This window comes from Cetorhinus maximus, chromosome 32, assembly GCF_964194155.1.
Source record: "Cetorhinus maximus chromosome 32, sCetMax3.hap1.1, whole genome shotgun sequence".
Lineage (NCBI taxonomy): Eukaryota > Metazoa > Chordata > Chondrichthyes > Lamniformes > Cetorhinidae > Cetorhinus > Cetorhinus maximus.
In genome coordinates this window covers 16,351,666-16,377,884 of record NC_135910.1, presented here as the reverse complement: position 1 = coordinate 16,377,884, position 26,219 = coordinate 16,351,666, and the positions used below count along the sequence as shown (strand labels likewise).

General features: G+C 41.2%; 1 protein-coding gene and 1 long non-coding RNA gene across 2 annotated transcripts in view; one reads left to right on the top strand and one right to left on the bottom strand.

The window, feature by feature from the left end:
- The window catches only part of sipa1l3 (signal-induced proliferation-associated 1 like 3), a 150,679-nt gene that overhangs the window by 29,375 nt on the left and 95,085 nt on the right, over positions 1 to 26,219 (top strand). The gene's annotated exons all lie outside the window — the stretch shown is intronic.
- Positions 1,798 to 23,749, bottom strand: LOC144671266 (uncharacterized). The gene is made up of 3 exons (XR_013573899.1): positions 23,654 to 23,749; positions 4,945 to 5,079; positions 1,798 to 1,884 (listed from the first exon to the last, which is right to left on the bottom strand). It is a non-coding gene; the product is annotated as an uncharacterized LOC144671266 (long non-coding RNA).

The following is a 26,219-nucleotide window of genomic DNA, read 5'->3' as shown; positions in this document are numbered from 1 at the left end:
AAGAGTTAATTCATTAAAACTATATCTTTGTGCTTGACAAAGGAGGGGAAGGAGTCCCTCTTGCTGCGTGATCGTAGCTGCCTTTTTAAAATTGAGGTTAGCCAGTGTTGTCATGCAGTCGTTGGTTTATTGGAGCCTTCTCGTGTGAGAGTTGCCTTCAGTGTGTGTATAAATGGGCCAATATGTTCTCCACAGCACAAGTGAACCATTGTTTCTTTACAGTTCATGCCCTTAAGGAGCAAAGCTCCTCCCAGCAAATATCTGCACCATTCAAAAAAAAATCTCCAACAATTTCTACTGTGTTTGCGAGTAAAATTCAGCGAATTTACATTTTGCTGCAATGACCTGAAGTTTGTTTCCCGTGACTTCTGTAGATTGCTGGAGCAGCCTTTCGATGGGGATTTTTGGGGTCTGCCTGTGGACTCGACAGTTTTCCACATAGATGATGTTAGAAAATGAGGCTGTATATAAGCCCAGTGTTTGCTGATGACAGAAATTTAAAAGCTATTTTCTGTTTTGATGCACACGTGGAAACTGCTGCATGCAACCTTGTGGTTTTAGAATCTTTCTCTAACTGCAGAGACCACTCAATACTTTATAAACTGTAATAAAAGTAGCAAGAGCTGGAAATGCTGAGCCAGTCAGGCAGCATCTGTGTAGAGTTAATGCTCTAGGTCCATGACTTTCAGCAGAACAAAGGTTATAAACCTTGAAATGTCCACAGGTGTGTTGCCTGTTAGGCTGAATATTTTCAACAATTTCTGCTTTTATTTCAGATTTGCAGCATCTGCAGTATTTTGCTTTTATGCATTTTAAACTGGGCTATTTTGATGTATTTTACTATGTTCTTTTATTTTACTTCAGCATGGTATGAATTTGGTGTGGGTAGATGCATGGTTATTTGATCTATGGCAGTGGTGTACACAAAATCAGGATTAAGTGAACTTTCCTGCAAGTACATCAGCGCATATGTAGGTAGAGGCATGGGGATCAGGAGCTCAAGTTCCATCTAGTGGTAGACATGTGCAGTAGCAGTATGATAGATTGCTTAATAATGGGACAGTCAATCCTATTGAGGTGCTACTTGAAGGCATGATAGTGTGGTGGACCTAAATAATGCATATGTAACACATTTAATAAGGAATCGTCATCTGTATGGTGGGTGTTATGGCAATAATGCAGTTTTGAATGCCATCTACATGGAGGTTTTGCAGGCTCCTCAAATAGGTGTTGTGTCCCTGAGCCTCCAGACAGGAGGATATTATAAATTTAAGGCAGGAAAGGTGGTCTCTCATTAATAAACAGGGAGCTTACCTGTTGTGTAGCAGAAACAGGGGGTGGGGGTGGAACTGATTGAAGAGGACTAAGATAGACTACAGGTCATGAAGTTTGCTACCATCTCTACTTAGGTGCTTAATGTTGGCTTTAAAAATAAGGAATATCACAGAAATCAAAAGGTAAATTCATAGTTAAAATCCCACACTAAATATTACAATAGATGATATGGTTTTTGTCGGGTTTATGGTGTAGAGGAAGAGGTTTGAAAACATATTGGAAAGCGATGTATTAAACTCGTCTATCATAGATTGGGGAAAACTGGTATTTTTCTTCAGTAAATCTACTTGTGCGTTGTATTGGCAAAGCTTCATTGCTAATGCGTGGAGAAGAGAGAACACACAATGCCCTGGGGATGCTGACACACAGGAAGAGTACAGTATCTGTCTGCCACTTTTAATGAAATCCTCTCATCATTTGATATGCAACATTTTTCCATCTGTGATTCACTTGCATTTCCCTTTTTTCCCCCCTGAGTTGTAAGACACGTGCTCTTCATTAATGACAGTAAGAGCCATTTCACAGTATAATGCGCTGGATCCTTCTGTACTATGGAAGAGCATTTGATGTCAGGAAAGTAAGTTGCATTATTTTATGAGCAAATATTTAAAAGAATTACTGCAATTTTCTTGATATTGTTTTCTGGTTTAGAAACAAATCAAATGCATAGTTCAGTGATCCCATTCTTAGCTGTCTGCTGAAGCTGAAGCCCATACCCCTGTATACAGGATATAATAAATGACTGTGACTTCGTATGGCACAACTCAGTTAAGTGGTTTTGATGATGTTACAGCCCTTTTGAATGCAGAGTTTAACTGGTTTGTAGCCACCCCTCAGATTGCATTGTGCCTGAAACAGCCACTGACTATTGGTTATTCTGTGTAGTGTGAAATTTAACCAAATTATGAAAATATTTCCAGGTATAATTTTGTTTGCATCATTCTATGGGGGTGCTAGCTTTGTGATCTTGTGCTGAAGAGTAATGCTGTAACTGTGGTGTCTGCTGGAAGGTTTTTTGGGTGTGAGGGTAAATAGAGGGTTTCTAATAGTTTCCTGGAAAACTGGACAAATTTAATATTGGAACATTATCAGGCTCCTCCAAGGGAGGAAATGCTTAATAGCTGACCACTGGGCTACACATGGCAACTGAAACTCGGGGTGTAACTGGACGGTCAATGTGTGTTAAGTACTCTGGGTTTGTTTTCCCCCTAACTAGCCAGGATGAAGCTGTACGGCTCTTGCTGTGCTTACACCTAAACCTAACCCTACTAGTATAATTTGGTTATAAACAATGTTTAGTGTTTGTTACTACGACTTATGAGACACTAAGTAATATACTTTTTTGCTTTAAAGCTGACAGTTGCAAAAGTCTATCAAGATCCATAGTAAGCTACTATAGTTGTATTTCACTGATCATTTGGACACAGTCTTTTCAGACACCTATCTACTGCATCTAACTGGTGTGCATGTGTTAACAAAATGTGGAAATTAAGACTGCAGTTAGAATTTTGAAATGCTGAAGTTCATTGGTGCCCAGGTGCTAAAGCATGGAGCAAAGTTTGGGTCACTGGTTTCGAACGCAATATCAGTCCCGGCTGTGACAGTGCCGTGGTGCCGAGTGGTTCAGCCTCGGCTGTGACGGTGCTGAGTGGTTCAGCCTCGGCTGTGACGGTGCCGAGTGGTTCAGTCTCGGCTGCGACGGTGCTGAGGTGCAGAGTGGAAGCTATTTGATTTCCTAAAGAGGAGTTGAGGGAAAATCGGGTGAAGAGTTGCCTGAGAACTGTTGCATCTTCAAAAGCATTTAAATAGCACCTTTAGCATAGAAAAGGTTCACAGAAATGTAATCCACAAATGTGGGAATCATACCGAAGAAAGATAGTGGAAGGGGTGATTAGAAATTTGGTGAAAGTGGTGAGGGCAGGGGGAGAGGCTCAGTGAGGGTGCAGGTGGCTGAAAGCACTGCTGCTAAAGGTTGAGTAAATGGGAAGGATGCATAAAAGATCGAAGACTGAGAAACACTGTTGAGAGCAGATGGGTTTGGGGCTGAAGGAAGTTGTGGAGATGAGGAGAGGTGAGACCACGTGGACTTAAACACTGAGAATTTTAAATTGGAGGCGTTGGGGCGTTTGAAGCCAATGTGGACCATGGAGTGATTGGTGAGTGAGACTTGCATGGTATTTACAGCAAAGGAACAGGCCATTTGTTATTCACAATATATATCAATGATTTGGATGAGGGAACCAAATGTAATATTTCCAAGTTTGCTGATGACATAAAACTTGGTGGGAATGTGAGCGGTGAGGAGGGTGTTGAGAGGCTTCAAGATGATTTCAACAGGTTGGGTGAGTGGGCAAATACATGGCAGATGCAGTATAATGTGGATAAGTGAAGTTATCCACTTTGGTAGGAAAAACAGAATGGAAGGGTATTATTTAAATGGTGATAGACTGAGAAATGTTGATGTACAAAGGGACCTGGGCATCCTTGTACACCAATCACTGAAAGCAAGCATGCAGGAGCAGCAAGCAGTTAAGAAGGCAAATGGTATGTTGGCCTTCATTGCAAGAGGATTTGAGTACAGGAGCAAGGACCTCTTGCTGCATCTGTACAGGGCCTTGGTGAGACCACACCTGGAGTATTGTGTGCAGTTTTGGTAGCCTTACCTAAGAAAGGTTCACCAGGCTCATTCCTGGGATGGCAGGATTGTTGTATGAGGAGAGATTCGTTTGGCTAGGCCTGTATTCACTGGAGTTTAGAAGAATGAGAGGGGATCTCATTGAAACATATAAAATTCTGACAGGGATGAACAGACTGGATGCAGGGTCGATGCTTCCTCTGGCTGGGGGATCTAGAACAAGGGGTCACAGTCTCAGGATACAGGGTAGACCATTTAGGACTGAGATGAGAAACTTCTTCACTCAGAGGGTAGTGAACCTATGGAATTCTCTACCACAGAAGACTGTGAAGGCCAAGTCACTGAATATATTTAAGAAGGAAATAGATTTCTATACTCTAAAGGCATCAAGGGTGAGAAAACGGGAGCATGGCATTGAGAGAGAGGATCAACCATGATCATACTGAATGGTGGCGTAGGCTCCAATGGCCTACTCTTGATCCTATTTTCTATGTTTCTATTTGGCCCAACAGCTCCAGTTGGTCCTGATAAGAATACAGGCAGCAGAGTTTTGGATGACCTGAAATTTATTGGCAGATGGCAGGTTGGCTAAGGGAATTTGACAATTATCAAATGGGTGGATGATAACCCGAGTTGTCTGAGGAGAAGGAAGCATTAATAATATCAGTTAGCATAGGGTCAAGAAGACAAGTTGGGGCTTAAGGAAGCAACAGATGGGTCTTTTGGACAAGATGCTACAGGAAGATTGGAGAGGTACTCGGGAAAGGCACCAGTTCAGGTATGGGATGACGGGAAGGTTGGATCTCTGTCTGTCTCAATTCCCTGAGCACCTTAAGGCACCTCATCCTGGCCTATAATCAAACTTGCTTATCAACTTTATTCAACTGCAGGGGCATCGCTACCAAATCCTGTCCTGTCCATGCATGTGAATTTTCAATAGGGGTTGCTGTATACAGATTACGTACAGGTCCTACCTGATTTTCTCCATATCCATGATTTAACACCTGGGCGTTGAGCCAACTGAAGTGATTCAGTTGCTTCAACTTGAACAAGCACGGCCTTGAGTCTATCTGTCCTGATTGATCAGCAAGCACCAGGCCTTCTTCAATCTGTAAGGGATTATAAAGTGGTGCAGAAAGGGGTTAGGGTTAGTGCATCATTATTCACTCGCTTATGCCCCTTTATGGGAGCATAAGCTTAGGGATAGGTGACATTTACACGTGTGCCCACATTCCTGAATATTTCAGCCAGTGGGGGGGAAAAAAAAAGTTCTTAAAAATATTCCAGGTGATGTTTGCGACTGAACAAGACCAGTTCAATGCTTTACTTTTTTTTTTAACCTAAAATATATTTGACAGGTTATGCCATTTAAAAAAAAACATTTTTGAACCTTTGCCAGGTTAAGATCTGCCTTTGATCCCCAAACTGTACCTCTGTAAACCTGTGACTGATTCAATGATTAACCTAAGATTTTTTTTTGAGCAGTTTGCATCTACTTTTCACAGTACTAGAGTGCTCACACTGCTGGTCCTGCAGCTAAAATACGATGCAGGCCTGGGCATGCCACTGTTTATTAGAAACGTTAGGTGTCTTTCTGCAGTGTATTAGCTCCTTCTGCCCATGATGTAGCTTGGTATTTGGCCAGAGTTGATCTGCTGGGTGAAGGATGAGCTGGTGGTTGCCTATGGCTATCAGTAGTTTGTATTGTTTCATTGCCAGCTGTTATTCGTCAAGGGGCACCTTAGTTTTTATTGTTAAATATTCGCTGCACTTTGTAGAAAAGGAAAGCAAATTGACTGCAAGGTCAAGAGAAAGTGGAAGGTTTTGGATTGCTAAACTGATGGTCATTCATCGCGGATATACGTTTTAAGGGATTAGATAAAACGTAATCACCAGCATAAAAGAGCAGGCAAAATTGTTTCTTTGGAGCTGTGCCAATTGGCTCTAATGCTTGGGGTGAGAGTGACTTTTCACTAAGATTATCTTCTCTCTCGTTTCAGCCTGCACTGCCGCTTCCACCAAGAGAGTTCTGATTTAGCCAGGCAGCAGTCAATAAAGCAGACAGACATCTGAAACCTGGATTATAACATAGGGCGATTAATATCACGGTTTTCTACCCACTGTTGTTCCCTATTTTTAAGCCTTAATGCCCCTGAACCAGGGCAGTTCAAGGACAGACGTTTTACTTGCTGTGACCAGCTGACGTGAGTGGGCAGGGTCTACACTCTTTAACCACTGAAATATAACTTCAACAACAACAACAACAACAAACAAAATGCTGAAAAAACTCAGCAGGTCTGACAGCATCTGTGGAGAGAGAGACAGAGTTAACGTTTCGAGTCCGTATGACTCTTTTTCAGAGCCATAGTCATACGGGCTCGAAACGTTAACTGTGTCTTTCTCTCCACAGATGCTGTCAGACCTGCTGAGTTTTCCCAGCATTTTTTGTTTTTGTTTCAGATTTCTAGCATCCACAGTATTTTGCCTTTATTGAAATATAACTTCATGCTGTCTCTTTTTTTTTCCCTTGCACCACGTTTGCCAGCAGCAGTGTTAGAACAAAGGTGGTACTGTGGTACTTGAACATGATATGCTGTATCCTTTCAGGCTTTCTGCCTTTAATACCTAAATTTCAGAGCCTCTGCTATGCTCATCGTTCCTGTTATTCAGTGGCAAAATTCAAGATACACAAAGATTGAATAGTTAGGTAGCTAACTATTAAAATCAAATCATGAATTTTCAATGTTCATTTGAGCATTCAGTATGTTGAATTCCCATGCAGCAGTTAAACTATTTTAACAACAGTGTGAATTATTTTACTTCTAAAGAATGATCCTGAAACTTGGGTAGCATGCAGCTGAATTATATCTCTCTCAATCTGCTGGAATAATAGAGCGTTTGCTGCCTGTCACTGACCTGCCCACGTCTGCCTGTGTACCTGGAGCAAGGTGAGGGGCAGTGAGATTGTAGGTGGCAGTTGGCATGCAATTATTTAAATCTAAACCTTAAATGATTTAGTTAAATGATCTAAATCTTGGAGTTATATTTATCATTTTTACATTATTGGGGACACTCACTCTATCTTGCTGACATGGCCCTTTTGTGGAAGATTCACAATTTGCAGAAGTTAACCAAAACTATACAGCTACTTTTCAAAAGTACTCTTGTTTTGCATTTTATACCAATTGGTAGTGGAAGTGGAGGAAGCAGTGGAATTGGACGAAAGCAAATAACAAAATAATGAAAGGAGCAGAGGGACACTTTAAATACGGAGGAGCAGCAGAGCGCTGGCGGCACAGCATGGTGTCGAGGGGCCTGCAGCTCTGACTTCCATTCACATGTCACAAGACCACCAGTCACTGAATTTGCTTGCAGTGAAAACCATAAACAAGCCTTCAGCAAACTAAATGAAAAGAGAAGGATTGTTATAATACACTATATTTATGTATGTATTCACCATGCACTCTGTCCAACTGAGCAATCTCAAAATAATTGCTGTAGGTCAGAAACCATAAGGTAGATAGTTGCTCAGTTTCATATACAGATATGTAACTTGAATTCTTATAGAACTGCAGAAGTTTGTAAAAATAGAATTCCTTTAAGTTTTGTGATAATGCACGTTCTGTAAGAAAGAAGAGGTTATATTATATATGGTATAGAGATCGATCTTACTCATCAAAAGGTCAGAAGTGAGGATGCTCTCTGCACAATGTTCAGTAGCATTCACAGCAACTTGAACTGTAGCATGCCTGCGTGTAGCAAGACCTAGAGAGCATTCAGGCTTTCGTAAGTGGTAAGTAGCATTCGCTCCACACAACCCTCAAAAAGGGACCATCCCCAAAAAGGAGAATCTAATCATCACCCCTTGATATTCAACAGTATTACAATTGCTGAATCCCCCACCATCAACATCCTGAAGGTTACCATTGACTAGAAACTGAACTGGACCAGCCACATTAATACTGTGGCTACAAGAGCAGGTCACTGGCTAGGAATTCTGCAGTCAGTAATTCGCCTCCTGACTCCCCGAAGCCTGTCCACCATCTACAAGGCACAAGTCAGGAGTGTGATGGAATACTCCCCACTTGCCTGGATGAGTGCAGCTCCAATAACACTCAAGCTTGACATCATTCAGGATGATGCAGCCTGCTTGATCGGCACCCTATTCACCACCTTAAACATTCACTCCCTCCACTACTGCCGCACAGTGGCAGCAGTGTGTACCATCTACAAGATGCACTGCAGCAACTTGCCAAGGCTCCTTCAACAATACCTTCCAAACCCACAAACTCTACCACCTAGAAGACAAGAGCTGCAGGCAAATAGGTACATCACCTGCAAGTTTCCTGCCAAACCACAGCCCATCTTGACTTAGAAATATATTGCAGTTCCTTCACTGTCACGGGTTCCAAACCTGGAGCTCCCTCCCTAACACCACATGGACTGCAGCTGTTCAAGAAGCCTACACCACCTCAAGGGCAATTAGGATGGCAATAAATGCTGGCAACATTCGCATCCCATGAAAGGATAAGAGTGGCGAGAATGTAGAATAAGGAGTAGTTAAGGCCAACAGCCTAAATACATTTAAATAGAAGATAGATGAGCACTTGAGGGAGCAAAGGATAATAGGGTATGCTGATGGGGTGAGACGGGTGGGACGAGGCCTGTGTGGAGCATGAATACTGGCATTGACCAGTTTGCTCAATTGGCCTGTATTGTAGACTCTTGTTAATTTCCTATAAAGTATCAAAGGTATGTAAAAAAGATTTAACAGCAAGAATCTGGTTACATTTCAGGTTTTCTTATTTGGAAACTGCTAGTTCTTGTTTGTGTTTCCTGGAGTCCTAATGGAGGGCCCATCTTTCAGATAAACTGAGGTGCTGTCTGCCTGTTGAAATGAAAGCGCAATATCCCTGGTCATTGTTTGAGGAGGAGCAGGCAATTCTCTGGTACCCTGACCAACACTCGTGGCTCATCCAGTACTGCCAACAGATGGCCTGGTCCTTCTTTTCTGTTTGGGTGTCTTGTGTCAATTTGGCTGAAGTATTTGCCAACCGGAAGCTAGTAACTGTACTTAAAACATAATTCATTCATTGTTGAAGGCTTTGGGCCACCCTGGGAATATGATGATACAAGATTCTTTTCTTCCTTTTTATATGGATGGCAATGAGTGAATAAACCAGAAATTTTAAGGCCAGCATCTTGTTTTGACCTTTGGAGGAAGTTACACTGCCACCGCCCATTCATTGCCATTAGCAGTGTAACTGGAGCCAATCGACTCCAGTGGGAAGCAATTTTAAAGCTTCTGGAATACCGAATCCTGGAGGAGGTCAACTTGACGCAGCCTATAGTATAACTGGAGTGCTCGAGGGTCCTGTTGGACCTCCTGAGCATTGTACAAATTGAAGCAGAGCACAGTTTTAAATGTTTTTCGAGAGTTGATACTCTTGTCTGTGCTCTCGACACCTCTAATGTTCACTGGCTACAAAGGTGCTGTATCCAAGCATGTTAGTGCTGAAAGTGCAGATCGCTATTTTCTAGATAGAAGAATATTGGACTTGTGGACGGCAATATAAACAAAGTGCTGTTGATTGGAAGTTTTGGCAATTAAACTATAGTCTTAAAGCACTGATGAGAGTTCTGCTCCCCAATCCTTTGATATGGTTGATGTTGGGAAGTGCTTGGCAGAAATATTAATCCTGATATGAAGTTATGCAGCAAGTGAGGTTTGTCTACTGCTGTTCAAACTGGCTCATGCCTCTGGGGCAATTCCCAAAGCAGCTGATTTAGTTTTGATCTATGTGGGAAAGTCTGTCCCTCAGCTGATCAAAAGTTTCCAAGTTGTTAATTGGGTTTGCAGTCTCCTTTGAAAGGATGGTTTCTTCCCTCCCTTTGGGCACCTCATTTTTAACCCATTCTCCATGATGGCGTAACTGAAGTGGTAGACTTGAGAACCCCCACCTTATTCCTATCAGAGAGTGAGCTAGTCCTAATGTGCTCCACCATTTCAGTACTTCCAGTGAACACTTGCCTTTTTTTATTGATTGTCATGGAGTCAGTGATTTTTAACCATCATGGAACTGCCTCATGATCTTCTGCTGCTGCTTGTAGCTACTCCTGGCAGGAGATCTGCTGTCATGGTATGTCACACTCGTCTGCCTTACGCCATCCTCATACATCCACTGTAGCTCATCTGCAACCACTCTGACATCTGTCATCCAACTAGGTCAACGCTTGTATCTGCTGCCCACCACTTTGCCCTCTAGAATAGATCTCTGTAGCTTTTCAGCTCTGATCAAATGGCCGAAATATTGACATTTTCTTTTCTGGATATCACTTTTTTAGAGTTCTTTTTCACTCTTGCAATTTCAAACACCCCTTTATTTGAGTATTACTTGGAAAAAAAGAGACACTTTTGTTAAAGCTTTTTGTCTTGCGCTCACCAGGACAATTCGCAAGAAAATACCAATGTCAGGGGAAACAGCATATTTATACTGTATGAGAGGAGAGTGCTGATTGGTTTGTAAGTGGACTCTGGTTGCGGCGTTGCCATGAAGAATGCACCAGTTGAGGGTGACTGGCAGTTAACTGCCAAGTATTGTTTGAAATTTAAACCAGGCATTTAAACCTGATTGGTCAAGCCATTTCCCTGAGGAATGAGTCCGCAAATGGCTGTCACCTTATTTTGTATAGCTGAAACATGTGCAATGTGTGTACATGTTCTTTGTCTGCAAAGAAAAGGGCCCCGTGTGGTAGTATATATGTAGCTTCCAGTGCATGCAAATGTGCCACACTGAGCCCAACTGACAATCTTAAATTGGTTGTCAGTGTAATCCTTAGCACACTGAGGATTATTTAGCAAATGTTGTCCAATCTGCATGTAGAATTTTTAGCTTGTCTTAGCATCCACATTTCAAAGGCCTCTACTTTCTTCCACAGATCTTTATTTATTGGCCAGGTTTCTGAGGCAGACAGGAAAGTGGATAGAATGTAGCATCTTAGGAATTTTTCCCTTGTTACAAGCTTGAGTTTTCTTGTTGCTAACACATCCTTCATCACAAAATTACATCTGGCTATCTCGATCCTAACTTCTGCATCACATCTGCCATACTGTAATCTGTTATCACTAGTCCTAAATAGACAAACTTATCTACTTATCCCAGTGTGACATCATCCACTTCAAACTTCACTCTAGTTTCTTCTAATGTATTTCTTCTAACTATCATTGTTTTTGTCTTTTTGGTGTTCATACTCAATCCATACTCTAAGCTTCTAGATTTTACTTGATCTACAATATTTTGTAGGGCCTCTCCTGATTCCTGTCTCCAATTTTTATCTCTGGAAGTACATCTAATTCTCCGAATATTTGTTCTGTGTATCGATTTGAATTATTTTGGCTTCAATACACAGCTGTGTCGCACTCCTCTCTTCACTTGAAACATGCCAGATTGTTCATCTTCTAGCCTGGCGCGCGCTATTTGGTCCTAATATAGGCTCTGGATAAATTTACTGTCAATGTCACATTTCAGCAACATGTCTAGTAACATTTGGTGATTAAAAACAATCAGTTGCTTTTTCATAGTCCATGAAGCATATGTAAATGTTCTTCACTTTTCAATGTTTAGCGAAGATTTTTCTTTGGTTAAGTATTCTCTCTTGTTCCTGCTTCAGTCTAAACCCAGACTGCATTTCACCAATTTCTGCTTCAAATATGTTATTTCTTTCTAGTATGATTTTCAAGATCACTTTAATTAGATGACTCATTGAGCTTATGATTCTTAAGTGATTCTACTCCATTGCTTTAGGTTTTTTAGGTAACTTTAACGAATAATGAATGTGTCAAGTCACTTGGAATGTATCCTTTGGTACATTTTTGATCATAAATTTCTGTTATCACTTCTGTCTCTCCAGGGGCTTTTAGATGTTCTGTTGTTACTTCATCTATGCCTGGAGCTTTTCCTGTAATCCTCCGTTTCAAAGCATTCTTTACCTCTGGCATCATGTTTGGTCCTTCATTTGCCTCTATGTCTTGAGGACTCCCTCACTTTGGATCATCATATATCATAAAATCGCAGCAGGAGGCTATTCAGTTCATCATGTCTGCACTGGCTCTCCAAATTAACATTATGACTTGGTGCCATTCTCCTGCCTTTTTCTCTTAACCCTGCACATTGTTTCTATTTAAAAAATCATCTCATGCTGCCTTGAATGCTTTGATTGAACCTGCCTCCAACACACTTCCAGGCAGTGCGTTCCAGACCTGTCTATCATTTTGCTACTGCATCCCTTTCAAACAATATTTTACCATCTTAGTCTTTTATGCACCCACTATTTGTTGTTATCCCTTTCTATCTGTCAAAGATTTCACCTTCTGGTGCATAACTCTTATTTTGTGATTTCCTTCCAGCTCCAATACTTCATCACATCTCATTATGTCATTTCTCTTTAGCCTTCCTACATGCATTCTTTCTTTTCTTTTCAATTTCATCATACTTGGGTGTGTTTCTTTTCTTTCTCCTTTCTTTCATCATTGTAAGTATCTCATCTGTCATCCATTCCTTGTCACTCTCTTTTTCCGTTTTGGTAATATTTCCTTTGCAGCATATTGAAAACTCACTTTCAAGCTTTTCCATTTGCTTTCTATTTCTTGTTCTGAGACCTCTTTGTTCTGATTTCTCAATCTTGAGACATTGATATTCCTTTTTTACTTGGAGTGGATGCTCCTGATGTTCTGATCCTTCAACATGTCAAAGTCTAAATGGTTGCATACCTTTTTTTGGTGACTAGGTTCCAATGTTTCTCACCTCCCAAGACATGAAGCGCATGATTCCTTTTCAATTTGACCGGATTCTAACCATCTTAATTCTGTAAGTCCCAGTAAGTCAAAACAACATCCTTCCCTTACCTGCTTGCAGTTATCAAGCTTTCTTGCCTGATATAAAGTCCTTACATTCCATGTTTCTATTGTCAAGAAGCATCGTCTTCCGTTGAGTGTAACAGGTTCAGAAGTTTACCTTTTTTGTGAGTTTAGATTAATTTAGTCATAAATTTGTTGGTTACTTCATTGGGCAAGGGCTTCTCCATCTCCGTCACTACAACAGAATTGGCTGCAGGGGCACAAACTCTTCCGTATTTCTTATTCATCAACTATGACTTTCCATGACCAGCCATGGCGCTCATCCTGTGTGAGGCCCCAGACTCTTCACAGGTGACTGACTGCGTTACCTTACCATGAGGTGTCATGACTGTACCCTTGCGTGTGTCACACATCTTGCTGGCCTCCACCTTCTGAGCCATTATCTAACTAACTTGTCAGGATCTTCTGTTATTCCCAGACTTAATGTACATTAGAAGGCATGACATCCCCACAGTGACTAAAACTGATGGGCCCCTCACTTAGTTTTGCACGAATGCCTAGTCGAGGTCCCAAGGTATGACCGTTGGTATGCACAACTAGCTACTTTGAGTCATAAGTGAGAGCTGGCAACTGTGGGACACTGGTCTCCCCTACCCACACCCTTTCAATATGGCAGGTGATCAAGGGTATCAGGGTACTAGCTCTTGCAAACATTTCCCATATACCCCCATGCTTGACAGATTATAATTGGTGTACTTGGAATGTGGCTATAAAAGTGAAAGTAAGAAAAATATTACCAGTTTTTAAAAAAAGCTCTATTTTAAAATGGGTATTTGTTTTAATCCAGTTTTCATTCTGAAAAGTTACTGTGGCACAGTGGTTATGTTAATGGACTGTAACCTGGTGGCCTGGACTAATTTGGAGGCAAGAAATTAAATCCCAACAGGACAGCTGAGGAATTTAAATTCAATTAAATAAACCTGGAATTTAAAAAAAAAACTGGTATCAGTTATGGTGACCATGAAGCTGTCAGATTGTGATACAAACCCATCTGGTTCACCAATGTCCTTTAGGGAAGGACACCTGCCATTCTTAACAGCTCTGGGCCCATAGGTGACTCCAGACCACAGCAATCCAGTTGACTCTTTGACTGTCCTCTCACAAGCTCTCTCAGCACCACCTTCTCGAGGGAAATTGGGGATGAGAATGAATGCTGGCCTTGCCAATGGTGTCCACGTCCTGTTATTGAATTATCAAAAAGAAAATGGCTTGCACTGGGCCATAGCTGGTGGGAGCCTTCTGGTATGTTGCCCAAAGAGCCATTTGTCATGTAGGAGCTGAAACAGCAAGACAGGGCATAACAGACATGCTCAATCCCGTTCTCTTATTCATGCACATTAAGCTGGAAATTCTGCCTGATTTTGGTTCTCTCAGACCCACACCCACCCCCCTCCGCCAAGCCCAGGGGTCCTGAGACCAGTGCAGTGTAACAGCTGTGATCAGATAATTCACTAACAAACTTTGATTTTTTCCAGCATCAAGTCTTTTTGAATGAATTTGTGTTAAATTTTTGCACTGTACGTTACAAGGTGGTTAAAAAAAAATTGTCCATTGGATGTCGGATGAAATAGTGGCAGCTAATTATCCCAGTTTGTTTCTGCATGAGGGATATTTAATTAAGCAAGTTGAGCTAAAAGAGCGATTTCCTTGGCCCTTCGTACGCTGTGCATCTCTAAGTGAATTAACCATTTAAACAAGTTGTACAAATTAAATTGAGATGTTGCATTGTAGATTTGTTTTCTTTTTGTCCAATTCTTGCTCCAGTATTCAGAGAGTTAAGTGTTGAGAGGCTGTGGCACATTCCTAACCAACTGAAGCAAAAGCTTCTGATCTTTGAGGTAGAGAGAGTGCTTGTAATCTCCACTTCACATGATTGAAGCCTTTTTATCTTACAACTTGTCTTTGTGATTACACGGTGCCCTGCTATTCAAGCTATTATTACCAATGAGTATCATAGCCTGAATTTGTCCACTGGTGCCAGTGATTGTCTGTTTATGTGCAAATCCTGAGTTATTGGGACCGTAAAGCTTAGACCAGGGGCACAATATCCATTCAATGAACCATGACTGGCGCCAGTCACTGGAAAAATGTGTCCCCCTCGGTTGGCTGCGGGCAGTTATTTCCTAACTATTAAATACAGGTCCATTGATATTAAGCACTGAAATTGTCTTTTGACTTAGGCTGTTGGGTATATGTGTAATAAATATTAATAACGATGAGATATACTAATAGCACGGAGAAGTCCTAGAGCCCCGACTGGGAAATGAGATCCTGCTCTTTGGCATTTTGAAACAGTTCAGGTTGCTGATTTTTGTACAACTTGCCTTTCTGAGAACTATTACTTTGCGATCTGACATTAAAGCCCTGAGTGGTAATCAAAGCCTGTTGAGTGTACGCAAGACGCTAATGGAATTGGGACATTTTGCTGTGCTTAAACTGTAGAGATAAAATGTAATGCAGAAAAAGAAAAAAAAACTGGCTTAAAGCATTTGAGATTTTTATGCTATTTCCATTTGAACTAGCTTTTTAACATTTTTTTTTAGATTTTTCTTATTTCTCTCTCAGACTTGGGTTGTGCTTGGACCAGTTTGAGAGCTTGGTAACGCTTAAGGTGAAGTAGTAGAAATATCCCAACCTGTAAAGTTTATTGGTTTTGGTGCAATGTTCTTTTTCCCCCCTCATGTTGACGCCAGTGTTGTATGCAAGTGGAGTAACTACTGGAATGAAATATGAAATGGGCATCAAAATGAACCAAAAATATTTGATGAGAAAGCAGTTTGGGTTATGGGAGAGTGGCGTTTCTTCGTCACCTGCTCTTGTTTGCATTGTTAACACTGACTCCTTTATCCTGACGGCAGAATCGTAGACTTACATTCCCATCTGTCTGTAATTCTGCCGCTGAAGTAAAGGAGCCAGTTTTAGCAGAATGTCATGACAAACCATTACTTTCCCACAGCCCAAAGTACAGCAAATCCAAGTATGAAAGTATTTTGAATAGGTCAGCATGTAGTTTGTGACCCTGCGTAGAGTGTAGCTCTTATGAACTGATTAGCCCTGTTAAAATTGCACTGAAAGCATTATCCACCAGCAGTCCATTTCCAGCATTTTCAGGTGCTTTCTGGAAGAGACGGTATAAATTAGATTGCAGCTTTGGATTCCTTCCTTGGTATTGGTTATTGTTTTAAAATATGCGCAATTCCTATTTTATGCGGTTTGTGAAATCTGGTTTTGGATAGCTAAAGCAGTGGAAGGAGGTCACGATCAATTTATATCGTGCTTTAGTTCGACCAGACTTTGAATTTGCATCCAGTTCTGGTCAAGAAACAAGGCGAACGTTGAAGTGCTGGCAATGAGCCAAGATTATGGAAGATTGAGAGTATATAGAGAAAAAATTACCTGGAATATTACATGAAATTGCAATAATAGAACAGCAGCAACTTGTATGTACATCACGCAATTAACATAATAAAACGTCCCAAGGCACTATAAAGTGCATTATAAAGAACAAGAGAACACTGGTTCGAAATAGAGAAGGTTACTTTTTAGGATAGATATCTGAAACAAAGAATGATCAACATGTGAAATGAGCTTGTAGACAGAATCGTAGAGGCAAAAACCCTGAATGTTACAATGGTGACTTTAGGATCTCTCTGGGTGGGTAAATCAAAATGAACTGATTAGACTTCCTTATCCAGATCTTGTGATCTGTTTTATAGTGACATGTTGTGGATGTTGTTAGTGCACTATCTGTTCTTGGTGTGCGATCATTGCACTGTGGTCCGAATACTTGTGATATCAGCACAGCATTTTACCAAGAAATGTTTCTAGCTGGTTGCTGTGAAATTCTCCAGGCAGATACATATAGCATGGCAGTAATTTAATGACCCAACGCATGAAATTGAAGCTTCCAGTTTCTCAATGTGATAACTTGAAGCTTGATTGTGCCATGTCAGCACACCCATCACTACCAGATTAGTTTAGAGTGTGCGTGCACTAGGCAATGCCAGAAAACAGAATAGAGGGTGATTCTTCCTGAATCCTGATGACCTTTTCACATCACAGTATAATTTCTTTGGGGCATAATCGAAATAAATGAGCTCATGTCAGTCGGCCTGAAACCCTCCTTGTGTGGTGGGCTCCCAGGGTGTGTCTGACAGCAAAACACTGTTGCAAAACTAAATGGCTTTCTTTGGGGGCACTTGCATTGTCTCCACCAGCTCAGCTCTGACCACTGGCACCTGTGACTTTTGAATCATGAAATTCAATCAGTTAGGTTGTGAGATTCAGATGCACCATTACAAAACAAAACTTAAGTATATACAGTTTCAATTGCATGTTATTGGTACCTACTTGAGCTAACGACTCCATGTCTTTAATGTGCGATGTTCACACAATGGTATCAGTGATTTGTGACATTATTACAGGTTTATGGACAAAAATAATCACCTGGGAATTGCTGTGAAATTCTGTATTCAGCATTCTTTGTACAAACATACTGGATACGTCTGTGTGAATTGCAAGAGCCTAGTTCAAGAGCTGAGTTGAGTGATTGTTTTATGTTCAGTATTGCTCACACTTCTCAAGTATATTCAATGTTTTGCAGGGTGTACATTTCCCTTGGCTTTGAAGGCACATTAACAGGAGCTTTATTTAGAGAAGTGGGAATATATCTGATGCGGCCAACTGAAATAAGACCACCATTTTAATTCAGCATTCCAGCACACCACAGGAATTGAGCCAAGCCTGGATCATATTCTGGAGAAGAGTACAGTAACTGGTCCACAGTATCAAGCTCCCATTTGGATCAGTCGCCTATATCCCTCAGAGTAGCAGTTTTCTTTTACCCAATGAGGGATACTGTTCTTTACTTTGTGCCTTACCTTGTGAGGTGTAATTGTTTTCTAGCAACATCCTTGGTGATTTTTTTTAATAAGATATAGACAGTGTCTATAATCAATGAGTGGAAGAAATTGTTCAATGGGACTCATCCCAAAAAATCAGTCACCTCTCCTGTCACCTACCTCTGACTTTGACTTTGAATACTTGCATTATCTTCTGGCTGAGACCCAGCTCCCCCTCTGTTCACCTTGTGGCAATTTTGATGATTTTAGAATCATATACGGCACAGAAGGAAGCCATTTGGCCCATCAAGTCCATGCTGGCTCCCTGCAAAACTCTCCAGTCAGCTCCACTCGATCTCCATAGCCCTACAAGTTTATTTTCAAGTACTCATCCAATTTCCTTTTGAAATCATTGATTGTTTTCACTGCCATTACCTTTGTGGGCAGCAAGTTTTAGGTCATTACCACTCGCTGCATGAAAAAAGTTCTTCCGCACATTCCCCCACATCTATTGCCCAAAATTGTGAATCTGTGTCCCCCTAGTCCTTGCACCATCAGCTATTGGGGCTACTAATTTAAGTCTGCCATAATCTTGAATCTGGTTTATTAGAAAAGCAACTGCTTGTAACTTTTTCACAAAGAAAGTTTGGAATCTAAATCTCAGTGCTCCACTGGTTGTTCCAAATTTGAATTTGAATTTAATTCTGCATGAACTAATTTGTTTATCCTACCCTAGAACTCAGTGTCTACAAACTCAAGTACTTGTCACCAAAGATTGCACTACTGCTTTCTCTCTACTCTGGTACCAGCTTATTGAGCTGGAGAGATATAAGCCATGTTTAACAATCGCTCCTGCAGAATCTGGCAATCTGACCAAGCAGTTCTTGGGCCACATCCAAGATTCCAACAGAAGTAGTTGTTCATCAGCTGAGTGGGTGCCAGAAGGATGTTGGCCTCTCATGTCTTGAATAAAACTACTTTGTCAAGCAGAACAGTTGCCCACTCATGATCCTAGTTCAATCTGCCTCAAAACAGTGACTTGCAGAATAACTAGTTGAGTGCTGTCTCTATTGTTTGCCACACCTCTGACTTAAACTTAGCTGTTCTATATGTGGTTCCAGTACCTGCTTTGTGACTCTTCTTTTGCTATCCGAAATCCTTTGAAGAGATTTAGTAATATCTGCAAAGATGTTCCATAGAAATATATTTACACACTCACCAAGTGCTGCAGTTTTCAACTTGGCAGCTTTGTCGATTTTAACCTTTGGGATCTATCCAGGTGTTAAGTCCATGCCCAACTCTTCCCATCCAGAACCTCAACCCTCATTCTGAATACTGCTGGGTTAGCCCTTAGCAGGATATGGAGGATGTTGAATGAAGAGTAGAAAGAAATGAATGGCCTAGTTAGTTTTCATTCTTTGATTATGCATCACCCACATACCATGCTTCCTGCCAGCTGTCTCCATAAGACCATAAGACGTAGGTGCAGAAGTATGCTATTCGGCCCATCAAGTCTGCTCCATCACTCAATGAGATCATGGCTGATCTGATAATCCTCAACTCCACTTTCCTGCCTTTTCCTCATAACCCTTGATTCCCTTACTGATTAAAAATCTGTCTATCTCAGCCTTGAATATACTTAACGACCCAGCCTCTCTGCGTAAAGAATTCCACAGATTGAATACCCCCTGAGAGAAGAAATTCCTCCTCTTTGTTTTAAATGGACGCCCCCTTACTCTGAGATATTATGGCCTCTGGTCCTAGACTCTCCCACAAGGAGAAACAACCTCTCAGCATCTACCCCGTCAAGCCCCCTAAAAATCTTTGTTTCAATAAGGTTGCCTCTCTTTCTTCTAAACTCCAATGAGTACAGGCCCAACCTACTCAACCTCTTCTCATAAGAAAATCCCTCCATACCCGGGATCAACCTAGTGAACCTTCTCTGGACTGCCTCCAATGCCACTATATCTTTCTTTAGATAAGAGGACCAAAATTGTTCACAGTATTCTAGGTGTGGTTTAACTAGTGCATTGTATAGTTTTAGCAAGACTTCCCTATTTTTACGCTCCATTCCTTTGGAATAAAGGCCAACATTCTATTTGCCTTCCCTATTACCTGTTGAACTTGTATGTTAGCTTTTTGGGATTCATGCACAAGGACTTCCAAATCCCTCTGTGCAGCAGCCTTCTGCAGTCTTTCTCCATTTAAATAATATTCAACTCTTCTATTCTTTCTGCCAAAGTGCACAACCTCACATTATATTCCATCTGCCAAGTTTTTGCCGCTCGCTTAACCTGTCTATATCCCTCTGTAATATGACTCCTTGTGTCATTCTCACCACTTGCCTTCCCACCAATTTTTGTGTCATCTGCAAACTTCGCAATAGTACATTCACTTCCTTCATCCAAGTCCATTAATATATATATTGTAAATAATTGAGGCCCCCGCGCTGATCCCTGTGGCACTCCACTACTTACAGGTTGCCATCTCGAAAATTCCCCCCTTATCCCAACTCTCTGCCTTCTGTTAGTGAGCCAATCCCCTATCCATGTTAATATACTACTCCTAACACCATGGGCTCTTATCTTATTAAGTAGCCTTATGTGCAGTACCTTATTGAACGTCTTTTGGAAATCCAAATATATTACATGTACTGGTTCCCTGTTATCTATCCTGCTTGTTACCTCAAAGAATTCTAATAAATTTGTTAAGCATGATTTCTCCTTCATGAAGCCATGCTGACTCTGCTTGATTAGATTATGTATTTCTAAAGGCTCTGCTATTACATCATTTATAATCGACTCCAACATTTTCCCAATGAAAGATGTTAAACTAACTGGTCTATAGTTACCTGTTTTTTGTCTCCCTCCCTTTTTGAATAGGGGTGTTACATTGACCGTTCTCCAATCCTCTGGGGCTTTTCCAGAATTAGGAAGACTAATCTAGCCAGCATGTGTGGAGGATTTGTCTTTGAAGAAAGCCTGGCAATGTACATCACCTTTTTCTTTCAGGAAGCTTCAAGCAGGGCAACAAGTGGGGGTGATATTTGTTTCATTGTTCCTGGATGAGAGAATGAAGAGCTCTTTCTCCTTATCATTATCCATGTATGTAGGCAATGGTCAGTGGCATGATTGACCTTGACTTTGATGCACTGCAGGCGTGCATAGCGAGCTGACTGCTTTTTCAATGGTAGTGTTATAGGCAGGCAGTGCAGTAACTGTAAATAATGGGTAATGTGACTGCTCTTCAGCATTCTGGTTTGGTCTAATGTTAATTTTGCATATATAATAGGGCTAAGGTGGTTAATCGATAAAGAAACCACTGAGCAGAATTGACTGCGCTGTTCATCTATCATTATTCCAACATGTGATACAGGCCCTGCCAGCTTAATACTATGGGGCTTTCTGTTAGCAATGAGTTCCATTATGTATTTTCTTTGCAGCACATCAAATGTTGAAAAATCACCCATAAATATGTCGTGAACACACAATTGCTGGATAACATAAGTACTGCTGAAAAAAGACATGTCGAAGCTTTTTGTCTTGCACTTATCATTCACAAGAATACCAATAGAAGAGGAAAAGAACAATTTATACAATATGTGAAGAGAATGCTGATTGGTGGCAATGTGGCAAGTGGTAGAGGTGTTGCAATGGAGAATGCACCAGTGATGGTGACTGACAGTTAACTGCCAAGCACTGTTTGAAATTTAAACGAGGCAGCTTGACCCTGATTGGTCAAGACATTGCCCTGAGGAATGAGTCAGCGAATGGCTGTCACTTATTTTGTTTAGCTGAAGCAGGCGCAATGTGTGTACATGTTCTTTCTGTATGCAAATAACTGGGCCCTGTCTATTAATAAATGTAGCTTCCAGTGCATGCAGATATGCCACACTGAGCCCAACTGACAGTCTTAAATTGGTTGTCAGCGTAATTCTGTGCACACTGAGGATTGTTTAGCAAATGTTGTCCAATTGCGGAATCACATCTAATGTTGGACAGTGTTTTGAGTTTCGCAAGCACAGGCTGGTTGGATGCGATCTGTACCCTGCCCATTGTGAACAGCAGCTGAAATATACTGTTTGATACGATCTGCCAGTCTTTGGGACGTATGGCATACGTACCTAGCATCACACTGGCACTGAAATTCATATATCACATTACTTGTTTGTGTGATAGGCAGAACATCTTTCTGGATTGCCAGCAGCATCCTGTTAGTTATGAATACCACTCGTGTTGCTACTGCATGGTAGCAGCCTGAAGCAGCCAGCTTCAACTGTTGCTCAAATTTTTGAGATACCTTACCCTCCCAGGGTAATCTGAGGTAGACTGGGAAGTTTTCAGGGCTGAAAGTGATGGCCTTAGGCCCGTTCATGAGTTTGCGTGATATCAGCGTGAAATGATCTGATCAGAATAGCCATTATCCTGTAGGATGCCTTTGATGCCCCTATTTCAGCATCAAACCGCACAGTGAGCAAATGGCTTGGGCCCTATTTACAAGGTTGCTGATGAGACCATTCTTATAGCGTGTAGAACTATAAGATTCCCAACGTGTATATTGACCATTGAAGATAGGCTTGTGGTAGAGAACCCCTGCTAGATTTCTCAACTAGTACATCAAGGAAGGGGATTTCATTTGACTGCTGCATTTCAAAGGTGAATTTTTTTTATTCGTTCATGGGATGTGGGCGTTGTTAGCTAGGCCAGCATTTATTGCCCATCCCTGATTGTCCTTATTCAGAAGGCAGTTAAGACTCAACCATATTGCTGTGGGACTGGAGTCACATGTAGGCCAGACCAGGTAAGGACGGCAGATTTCCTTCCCTAAAGGGCATTAGTGAACCAGGTGGGTTTTTACGACAGTCAGACTTTTAATTCCAGATTTTTATTGAATTCAAATTTCACCATCTGCCATGGTGGGATTCGAATTAGCATTACCCTGGGGCTCTGGAATATTCGTCCAATGACAATACCACTATGCCACCACATGATGGAGCCCATAAAGACATGTAAACAAATGATTACATGCAGCTGCAGATTTAAATATAACATCCACATATCAGACATATGCGAGGGTAGGAAGTTTGGTGTCATGCCATCAAAGACACGTTTCTCATGGAACCCACAGGTGTGTGTGTGTGTGTGTGTGTGTGTGTGTGTGTGTACAGCATAGTAGTGTTTTCTTTGGCAGATCAGCCAGCAGGAGCAGTTGTGATTCTCTGTGACCTTGCTCCATGGCAGTCAGCAACTGCAGGGTGAACTGAGATTCCTGGTGTACCTCATACAGTAAAAGGACAATCAAGGTTTAACTTAGTTAATTATAGCTGTAGGAATGGTTGTTTTGTCCGCAAGTGTGACACAGTGTAGGACTGATGGCTGGTAAGTTATTCTCTGGAGACTGGGCTGCAAAAATAAATCCCCAATTGGCCCGTGTCCTAGAGGCAAAATCTTAACTGGAATTCCTGTTCCAGATTGCTTTCCTGCTGGAGTGTGCATGTGTGTCGTTAGTCATTGTCAACAACATTGGTCTTGAATATGATGACCTCTGTGGTTGAATAACCAGATAATGGATTGGATGGTGGATCCAGTATCAATGGTAGCTTTCTAAAGGGAATTGGGCAAATACTTGCAGCAGAAAAACTTGCATGGATATGGGGAAGTGTGACTAACTAGATTACTCTTAGAAAAATCCCAACACAGACTTGATGGGCTGATTTTCTGTGCTGGACTATTCTAGTGTATACTGCTGGGCTCACACACGTAGCAAAGCCAATATATTGAGCTACCAAGACGGTAGAAGGTCTGTGGAACTGTACCCAAGTTTGAGGCACCTATGGGAGGAGAAAGTTGGCCAAGTGGAATAAATGCTGGTCTCAATCTACACTGCCTTTTCTGTTATAATGTAGGAATATTTTAAAAGCCTTACCAGAGCTTGTAAAGCTGCCATCTCAATGAATTGGGTTACAGTTTTAACTTCAACAAAAAGACAAAAGCCGCTGAATTTTATTCCCGTGGAAATAGTTGAGCATTGGCACGACACATTGTCTGCTCCTTCGAACTTGAACTGATGAAGTCCACTGACTCACATTGTCCAACTTTGAAAGCAGGTCTGCACTGGCCTGTACCAGAAAGATAACTATACACTGCACCACCTCCGATCGCCAGAGATCTGTCAGCACCCGTCGTTGCCTAATAGTTGTGGGAAAGCAGGATTACCAAAATCAGTGCCTAACAATAAGGCAATTATGTGGCTGGGTGGTTCACATCCTTGTTAGAAACAGCAAGAAGAAACATGTATTTGTGATATGTAAACTTTTCAGTCGATTTTCACTGCAGTACTCCCAGGTGGAATGGTCTGTGAAAGAACTTACCCTTTTCTGATAGTTACATGGCTTACGATAGTACACCATTTAAATCTGGAGAAAATTTTTATTGGGGTTTTCTGAATCAACCACAACTTCAGAAGATTGACCAAAATCCTACATAAACTGCATAAACAGAGTTTCTGCCTAAGTTACAATGACCCCTGAGGAAATTCCTGTGTATAATATAATATTGATAGTTAGATGAACTGATGGGTGGAGGCTCCAGTGGAACATAAATACTGGCATGGATCAGTTGGGCTGAAAGACCAGTTTCTGTATTGTAAGAAGTCTATGAAGTGACAGATAAATTATGTTTGGTAGGTATGTTAGTTAAACTTTGTATCCCAAGATCCCTAATGTGTCCCCTGGCTCACGTTTTTAAATATATTTTTTAATTGGGGTTATGTGTATGGTGTAAGTATTGCATTCAATTTAGGGTAGTATAGTGTGTTATCCTATTGTCTCTCTTTTTGGTGCCCATGTGTGTTCTACGCCGCATCTATTAATATAAAAGCAATAATTTTATGACCCCAAGCTGGAATTAGTTCTGTAGATTATTATTATATTCAAATGATGACCAATATCTGCTGCCATCCATCCATAAAGCCAACATCTTATTTTAGACATCTTATCTTATTTTAGATCTCATTGTATTGATACAAAACTTGGTAATGAATCACTGTTGCATAGTATATGCTCTGTCACCCCACTCCCATTTACCACAAGGTCCAGGCTATGGTTTGCATCTTAAGCCCATGTTTTAGTCCCATATGATCCAATTGCCTGTGTGAACCAGGGCATCTGTACGATTGTTTATTCTGGACAGTGTAATAATTGCAGGTGCAATTAATACATCAGGTTTCATGGTAATTATGTTCCATGTGGCACAGAGGATGGATGCTCTTGATTATCACTGGAATTATAATCAATTTGAAAAGTCTTCAGTGGGGAAAAGTGTGCTGCTTTCTGTAATGAAACCGGGTGTTCCTACAGTGTACGTAAAGCTCTGGAACTGCACACAGTATCCTGATATTTACTGATGCATTTAATTTCTGACTCTCTGAAGCTCCTGTGGCTCTGTTTGCACACTTTTAGTAATTGCATTATGTATATATTGGATTTTGTATTCCAGTGCTGGCTTTTGTCAGCTTTATTGGGACTGAACGTTCTTCACTGATTCTGTCTGATTCAGTTACAGCATTGGTTGCATGCTTGATGATATTTCAATTGACAGCACCAAGTGCAGCATTGCAATTCCCACACTTACTGTCCTAATGACCTTGGCTGTTTTGGACTTTGGTTTTTGCCCACGAGAAACTGAATTGCATTTTTCCTAACGTGCTTCATTCAGGATCCTTTTACAGAGAGAAAGACTTGGACCCCACTGTGTAAACTCCAGTTGGTGGTTGTTCCACTATAAATGTGATGTGAGGGAAAAATTTTCTTCACCCAGAGGATGGTTGGAGTCTGGAACAAACTCCCTGAAAGGGTGATGGAGGCAGGTTTGATTGAGGGTATTCAAAAGGGAATTGGATTTCTACCTGAAAGGAGAGAATGTGCGAGGTTACAGGGATAAGGCAAGGGAGTAGGACTAGGTGGAATGCTCTTTGAGAGCCAGTACAGACTCGATGGGCTGAATGGCCTCCTGCACTGTATAGGTACTGCAGCCCTTTGCAGCTTCCTAATAATACTCAGAAAATACATAATCGTTAAATAAGGTAACACAGGAGTGATGAACTAGTACACGTTACTTGCAATATTGGTGCTGGACCTTAACACAAAAGCAAACTACTGTGGATGCTGGAAATCAGAAATAAAAACAGAGCTGGAAATATCGATCAGGTCAGGTGGCATCTGTGGAGAGAAGCAAAGTTAATGTTTCAGGTCGAGATGACCTTTCATCAGAACTGAAGAAAGATAAAAATGTAGGAGTTTTTAAGCTAGCAGAAGCACTGACTTAAGCAAGATAGAAATGCAAGAGTTTTTAAAGTTCCGATGAAAGGTAATCATGACCCAAAACGTTAACTCTGCTTCTTTCCACAGATGCTGCCTGACCTGCTGAGTATTTCCGACATTTTTTTTGTTTTTGATGCTGGGTCGGTACATTCTGGGACCCAGAAGATAGCT